Genomic DNA, 7,580 nt, shown 5'->3' with positions numbered 1-7,580 from the left:
TAATATATTACAATATTATTTAATTTGAATTTCTGTAATTTTTTATTAATCAGCATTGTGCTATTCAAACTTATTATCTCGTACTTCGCATTCGAAACAATTAATTCCTTAAAATTTTAATTTAATTGTTAATTGTTATGTGCGAATCGTATTTTTACCATTGTGTGTGATCTTTTAAGAACTCCATTCCATATTGAATCGCAACCCATTCATATGTCCATTAACGAATCGTAGAATGCTCATAGGAATTATTTCAGGTTAGTCAGTCTCATTCAACTCTATTCACTCAGCATTTTGACGAATGTGGAATGGCAGATTTAAAGCACAGCACACAGGTGACCGATTAAAAATTTGGCCAATCAATTGCATTTTTATTCTTTTAATCTGCAAATGGCAGATACGCAATTCAAACCAACGCGCTTTCTATCGGTTCTTTTTTCCTGGTTAGAGCAATGAGAATACTGTGTATATGTATATTAGGGTTGCTCATGATTTGCATGCATAAATGAGTGGCATTATTTGGCATGCATATTCCTCAAGGGTGCTGAGCTTTTTCATTCTTGACGTCTAACGTGACTCCTCTATACAGAGACCACCGCATGGTGGCGTTTGTTGTCCGTACACTTGACAGGTGTTCGCGAGATTCGGCACAATTCAGTGCCGCGGCGACTGTTCGCGAAGATAGGCGTGTTTTTATTGTTTGGGTCTCTTTTCACATTTTGTGTATTATATTTTGCATTTATTCTGCTGTGGTTGAATTATAGCTTTATAAAGTGTTCATTTTATCCCAAGTGGTCTTGCTTTTTTACTGAATCGGCGCACCTAGAATCGAGTATTTTCACTGCGCAAAATACAGGGGTAATGTTATGATATTTATATTTTGTTTATGCCCAAGCTTGGTTACGCGAATCTTCGGGTCAAAATAGCATCTGCGGTTACTATTGTATTGGTATTGGAATTGGATATTGGAAACTAGATAACTGGTAAATCCATGTAGATATGTACATGGAATATATTGCGGATTCAGAAATGTCGTTAGCCGTAACGCTTGTTGTGAAAACGGATTAACTTAACACGCTAGGTAATAGATGGATTCTCTATATTTGGCCGTGGTTAGTCATACTTAAACCCCGATATGAATAGCTCGAATTCTTCGGTATGAATAGCATTACTGCGGATACTATAAGCTGCGTTAAGCCATGCAGTTCAAACAAAGTTTAACATGATTTTCTAATACAATACACATTAAGATTTAAAAAGAAGGTCTTGGAGAAGCGGATTAAAAATAAATGTGTGTATCCATTCCAGTTTTGGATTATTTGAATTATGAGGGTAGGAAAATTAGTCTGAAAAGTGATGCCACATTGAACAAAATATATATAAAGCATTAAAACAAAATACCCGGTAAGAAGAGAGGAATAGAGAAAAATTCAGAATCTGTATTCTCATGAATATGTGATTTTTCCTCGATTTAAACAGCCTCCAGAGAGAATAAAAAAATATAAAAATCGTAATATAAGGGTATTAGAAGGAATAAAAAAAAACGAGAATGTAAAGGAAGGAATCTTAGGTGTTAAAATACAAAACAGTCATAATTTTTGAAAAAATATGAAAACTTAGGAGATACTCCAAATTGAAATTTTTGATATTTTGTACTAATATTTTTACGCTTGGTGGTTTTAGTGATATTGTTATTTGTTTATTTTATTATTTCCAAGAAAACGCAATTTTCAATCAATATTTGTTGAAAAAATCTTCCATCAAGTTTTGTGGATTTATTAAAAACAATTTCTTAAACTGATTTTTTGAAAAAAATCATCTTTGATTTTTTTCAATTTTTTTATAGATATCTTCGAATGTCTCATTTGAAAATCCTGTAAATATAACCATCGAATCTCTTAATTTTCGAGAAATAATTAAGGACTTAGGCCTTGGCAACCAATAGAGATCCCATATTTATATTTACAAAGCTTTTAGAGCACATTACAAGCTATCTATAACAAATTTAAATTCAGTCCAAAATATATATTTTCTTAAAGTCAGTTTAAAACTATCTTTTTAAAAATAAAAAAAGTATTTCAAATTGCATTTTATTATGAATTATTGAAATATATAAACATCTTGATATAATTGGAATCACCAAGGTTATAAAAGTTCAAAAGAAAAAGGACCAAACTTTACAATTTTGAATATCTCCTACGTTTTTTGAATGTTCAAAATTATATCACGTTTTTTTTTAACAGCTAAGCCAGCTTGTATTAGAATTTTCATCAAAATTACTAACGGTATGTGCAATTTTTCATTTGATTTGACATGGAATTTCTCATGTGATCATATTTAAATAATATTATTTTTAATTCTTAAACTGTTTTAAAGATAGATCAGTCTGATCGACATTAACTAAATTATATAATAACTTATAATAAAAGATATAAATACTTTCGCAGCGCAGAGTACATTATCTTTTAAAAATAATCAGCTTCCAGACTTTACATTATATTTTAACTGAAAATTGCTAAACTACATATTCTTAAGAACAAACATTGTAATTGAGATACAAACAAAGATATGTCATCAAATACATAAATTTTTTTTGTTAACTCAGCGAACATTATTAATTGAAATAATCATCTTTCATATTGTAAATAATCTCTTTACAAGAATTTCGATATTTATCCAATTAGAAAGTGATATCGTTGAATGAATTAAACGATGTCTTCACGATATCGTAAAGTCATCCTAACGATATGGACATAGGATATCGTAAATTTGGCGGAAAGATGTCGTTGACATGTCGAAAAATCTTGTGCCCACTGGGTACCGTGCTCTATAATCTAATTCAGAGTCGGTGTGACTGTAGAAAGTCGCCGTCCATTGATCCGTTCATTACCTCTTTAGGGGTAGTATTATAATTCTTTAGAATTATTTTTTTTTAGAATTCTTGTAGAATTATAATTCTTTGAGGTATCCTGCACATTTCCCAATGCAGGTGGAAAATTTTGCGTCGCTTCAGAAGGACCTGGGGCAATTAGAGTGTCAAGAGCTTCCTTGAGAGCTCCAGAAACTTCGTGTTCGGAATGAGAACTTGTGTCCTGGCTATCAAAATTGCCGGTTGGAACACCAAGTTATCGTAAGATTTCTGCATGGCATTTTGTATCTCAAGTGGGTCCTGAAGTGGATTCCCCATTTCCATCTCCAGTTCATCCTTCTGTTCAATCTGAATTTCTTCCATGACTATTTTATTTAATTCGTTATTAAATTCGTTGTCAATTTCTTGAAGATGTTCAGTAGTGTCCACATCTACTCCCACGTTTGCCAAAACTATTCTACCGTTTTGTCCGGCTCTTTAATTGAAAAGTAATAGTGTTTAAATTATAAAGTGGATACATTTTTTAGTTAAAATAAAACATAACTAATATTTTAAACTTTTGCAACAATGTAGGGTGTACAGCAAATCCTAGGAACAAAATCCAATGTCTTCCAGTTTTTCCAGGTCTACCTTTTTTACATCAAATAAACAACCGTTTGTTATACATGTAAAAGATAAAAAATTAAATTTTTTCAATGACCACAACTTTCTAAACAAAGCAAAATCACAAATAAAAAAATTCTTAACTTTTGGCGAACATAAGTCTTTTTTCTGAAATCTTTGGGGATATTTTAAAATCGCTGTAAAACCTATGAACTCCTTGAAATTTTCGAAATATTTGTGTAATTTTTAAATTATTTGAAATATTTGGGAATTCGTTGAAATCTTTTAAAGTATGTAAAATCATTGTGAACTATTTAAATTTCTGTGACACCTATTTAAATTTTTCTAAAATCTTTAACATTTTTTTAATTTTTGTGAAATTTTTTGGAAATATTTGTAAAATCTTGTTTTACTGTTTGTGAAACTTTTTGTTTAATATCATTAAAATCTGTTAAAATCTTCTTAAATTTCCTAAAACCATTTTAAATTGTTTAAAACATTTGAACTGTTCTGAAATCTTTGAATATTTTAAATTATTTGAATCTTTTTTATTTATTTGAAATCGCTGGAATATTTAAAACTTTTGTGAAATATTTTGAAATTTCCTTATAAATGTGTATTCATATAAAATCTCGAAAATATTTTATATTTACTGTACCTTTTTTGAAACCTTATAAATTCTTTATATCTTTTGAAACATTCTACAATGTTAGAATGATAATATAATGATGCGAAATCTTTTGTACCAAAAAGTTGAATTTTATACCAATTTGTTAAAGTTTCAACTCAAAATAACAATTTTTCTGTAAAATATTTAACGTCTAAGTTTAAAAAAATTAATTTAACCCAAAATAAACGATAGTTTCAACAAAAATTTAAAAATTTTACAGAAAAAATTAACTTTGAAGGAAGTACGAGTATTTTATATATTTAGAATTGTAGTAAAATCTTTGAAATCTTTAGAATTTTGGTAAATATTTTGAAATTTTTGACATCTCGAGTACTGCATCCTTCTTAAAATATTAAATATCTTTAAATGTTTTGAAAGTTTTAAAATCTTTGTGAAATATTCGAAATCTTTGAGATCTTGTAAACACGCCTTTTCCAAATACTTGAATCCCTTTTAATGCGTTCTTGGGAGATATTTAAAGGGATTTCAAGGTTTTCAAGAAAGAAATGTACTCACTCTCATGTTGCCGTTTTATTTGGGCAACTTTTTTGGAAATCAAATTATTCGTTTTGTCCGCCTCCGTCTCAGCTTCATGCGAATCTATTCCTAGTATATTGATAAGGAAATATTTATAAATATCTGAAAAACCAAATTAATCAATATTGAAATATTTTTTCCGACATGTACCACACAATATCATGTATTTTGAATAGCTAGTTGCCTTTAATAACTCGAACCTTCTTCGGTTCCAAATGCTTCACCGGGGCCTGTTTGCCTTTATTTCTGTTACTTGAACGTCCAGTAACAATACTCTCTGCGAGCAAATCGTAGCCGAAAAAAGCTACCAACATTTTCCGGACGAATTATTATTACTTATATATTATTATATTACTTATGATTTTAATTAATTTTAAATAACTGTAAATAGTTGTAAATTCTAAAGATCAATCCTAAAATTTATGCAAAAAGCTTTTCGAGGAAGAAAGTTCGATTTTCATGATGAGGCTTATATTAAAGGCATTAAATTTGACAATAGAACATTAAATTAGCTCTAAATTCCCTATAAGTTTTACTCCATTTTTAACATGTGGTTCTGCTTGTTTAACGAACCTCCTAAAGGAATATGGCCTAATGGCATAATAATAAACAATAATATGTTTGCAGTTTATTAACTTGAAATATTCTTTAATTTATTTAATTAATAATTTCAATTAAAAAGAATTCAAATTCTAATACTTAGTTTTAAATATTTTTCAAGTAATCCAATTTTATCTTAGATAACAACTTCTTTCTCCAATTTTTACATTGTCAAGGTGTTTTAAAATGTCAGTTTCAAGCGTTCTATTATTTTTTACTGGACTATATTTTTAAGCACCTTATTATACAGATGTATTAAATTACTTTCATGTATCAAATAAGGAGGCAGTAAGGGGAATATAATGAAATTTGTTACCAAAAATAGAGGAATAAATTATTTTCAATATAATAAATGTGGTTACTATCCGGTACTAGGTACATTAAGTTAAATTTGAAATGCTAAAAATTTCTATAATTCAAATGATGATTTTTTATCCAAATAGTCGAATTTTAAAGAAAAATATATGTGTTTTCAGTCAAATAGTTTAAATATATAAGTAATAAACATCAATCTAAAAAAATGGAAGAGTTCAATTTTTAGTAAAAAAAGTTCAATTTAAAGAAAAAATTTTTCATTTAAATTGTTGCATTTGCAAGCCAAAAAGACGAAATATTTCATAAAACAGTTTCATTTTTAACAAAAAAAGGGAGGTATTTTTTAAGAAGGTAATTCGGTTTTCTGGAAAACAAGTTGAATTTTCAACTTAAAAACACTATGTTTCAACCAAAAATGATGAATTTTTAACAAAATTCTTAAATTCTTAACCAACTACTTACATTCTTAACAGAACATTTAAATTTGCAACAAAAGAATCAAATTTGAAACCAAATAATAGCATTTTGAACGAAAAAGATCAATTCTCAACGATACTTAAAGTAATAGACCTTTCAACAACAAACTAATTGGATTTTCTTATTGGGTTTTATTAAATCAGTTCTCTTCTAAGTGAAAAAACGAGAAAAGCGGGAGAGAGAGAAGAATATAGGGAAGAAAACATGAATTTTCATTATTTGTAGACTAAAGAATAATCTTTGAGATAAACATTGACGTTTATTTTTAAAACATTCGAAACAGTAAGTTAGAAAATTGGAAATATTGCTCCGAAGTTTAATTTCAAGTTAAAAAGTTAATTTTCAACTGCACACTTTTTGAGTTTTGACAACACGGGTTTAAGTCCAGGCTAAGAAAAATGTGTTGGCCAAAGCAATAATTTAGGCCCTTAATACTCGTATCGCGTATTCCAATACACGTTTTCTCCTGGTTAGAATTTCAACTTCAGTGTCTGTGGTTTCTTGAGCTGGCTCGACGAACGTTTTTGGCGGCTTCCTGAGTCTACCTGCCTATAAAACCTGATCGACTTCTTCTGCAGTATCTTACATAATAATCATCTTCCATTCATGATGACTATTACCGTCTAATTGCTTTTTTCGCACTTTATGCAAATCAAAACCAAGTTTGAAATATTAAATGTTCAAATAATTCGTTTGTCTGACAATTAATTTCTAACATATGTTTCCGACATACCAGGGGAGCAATCGGCGGACGATTTTAAATTCCCGATTTTACCTGGTCAAGTTTTTCTATTTTTTGATTTTGTGGATTTGGTCTTCCCGGCCAACTAATCGTGGCATATTAATACTTTCTATTCAGCGCAAACACTTATTTTAATTCATAACGTTCATTATAAATATCCTTTAACAATACAGAGCAAAAAATTACAAAATAAATAAATTTCTAACAAATATTTAAATTTGCACTAAAACATCAATTTTTAACAGAAAGTGGAATAGTTGAATTTTTCGTGGGAAAAATTAATTTTCTACTAAAAATGACGTATTTAAAAAAAAAATAGAAGCTCTTAGATGTGCTACGCACGCGATTACTTATTTGTTTGTAATTATTCCATTTGGAAGTTCCGTTCAAGAAAATTCCACGATAATAATTTTAAATTTAATAACTTCTATTTATACACGACTTTGCATGGGTACCATACACGACGAAAGACCGGGTTGTGTACTCGAATTTTGAAAACCCGACAAAACTTGGGTTTTCCTCTCATCTGACCCAGTGATCCCAGATCTGAAACGAGATGTGGTCCAATCCTATCACAGGTCTATGCGCGTGTGAATATAGTAGGAGACGATGTAAATGACTGGGTTGCGCACGCAACCCATTTCTCCTCTTCTGAATTTGAAACATCGAAGGTGCACGATTGCCGGTCGGAACACTTCGGCGGTTCTATTTATATCTGTATCTGCTTTGAAATAAAATGAAGAGATTGGGATTTTAATATTTCCAGA

General features: G+C 29.5%; 1 protein-coding gene across 2 annotated transcripts in view; it reads left to right on the top strand.

Moving 5' to 3' along the window:
• Positions 1–771: 771 nt before the first annotated feature.
• The window catches only part of LOC117177864 (FH1/FH2 domain-containing protein 3), a 917,724-nt gene continuing 910,915 nt past the window's right edge, over positions 772–7,580 (top strand). For both annotated transcript variants that reach the window (XM_033368897.1, XM_033368896.1), the window contains exon 1: positions 772–858. The gene's annotated coding sequence lies outside the window, so the exon portion shown is untranslated. The remainder of the gene's footprint in view (positions 859–7,580) is intronic.

The sequence above is a fragment of the Belonocnema kinseyi genome, chromosome 8 (assembly GCF_010883055.1).
Source record: "Belonocnema kinseyi isolate 2016_QV_RU_SX_M_011 chromosome 8, B_treatae_v1, whole genome shotgun sequence".
NCBI lineage: Eukaryota > Metazoa > Arthropoda > Insecta > Hymenoptera > Cynipidae > Belonocnema > Belonocnema kinseyi.
This window is presented reverse-complemented; position numbering and strand designations above follow the sequence as displayed.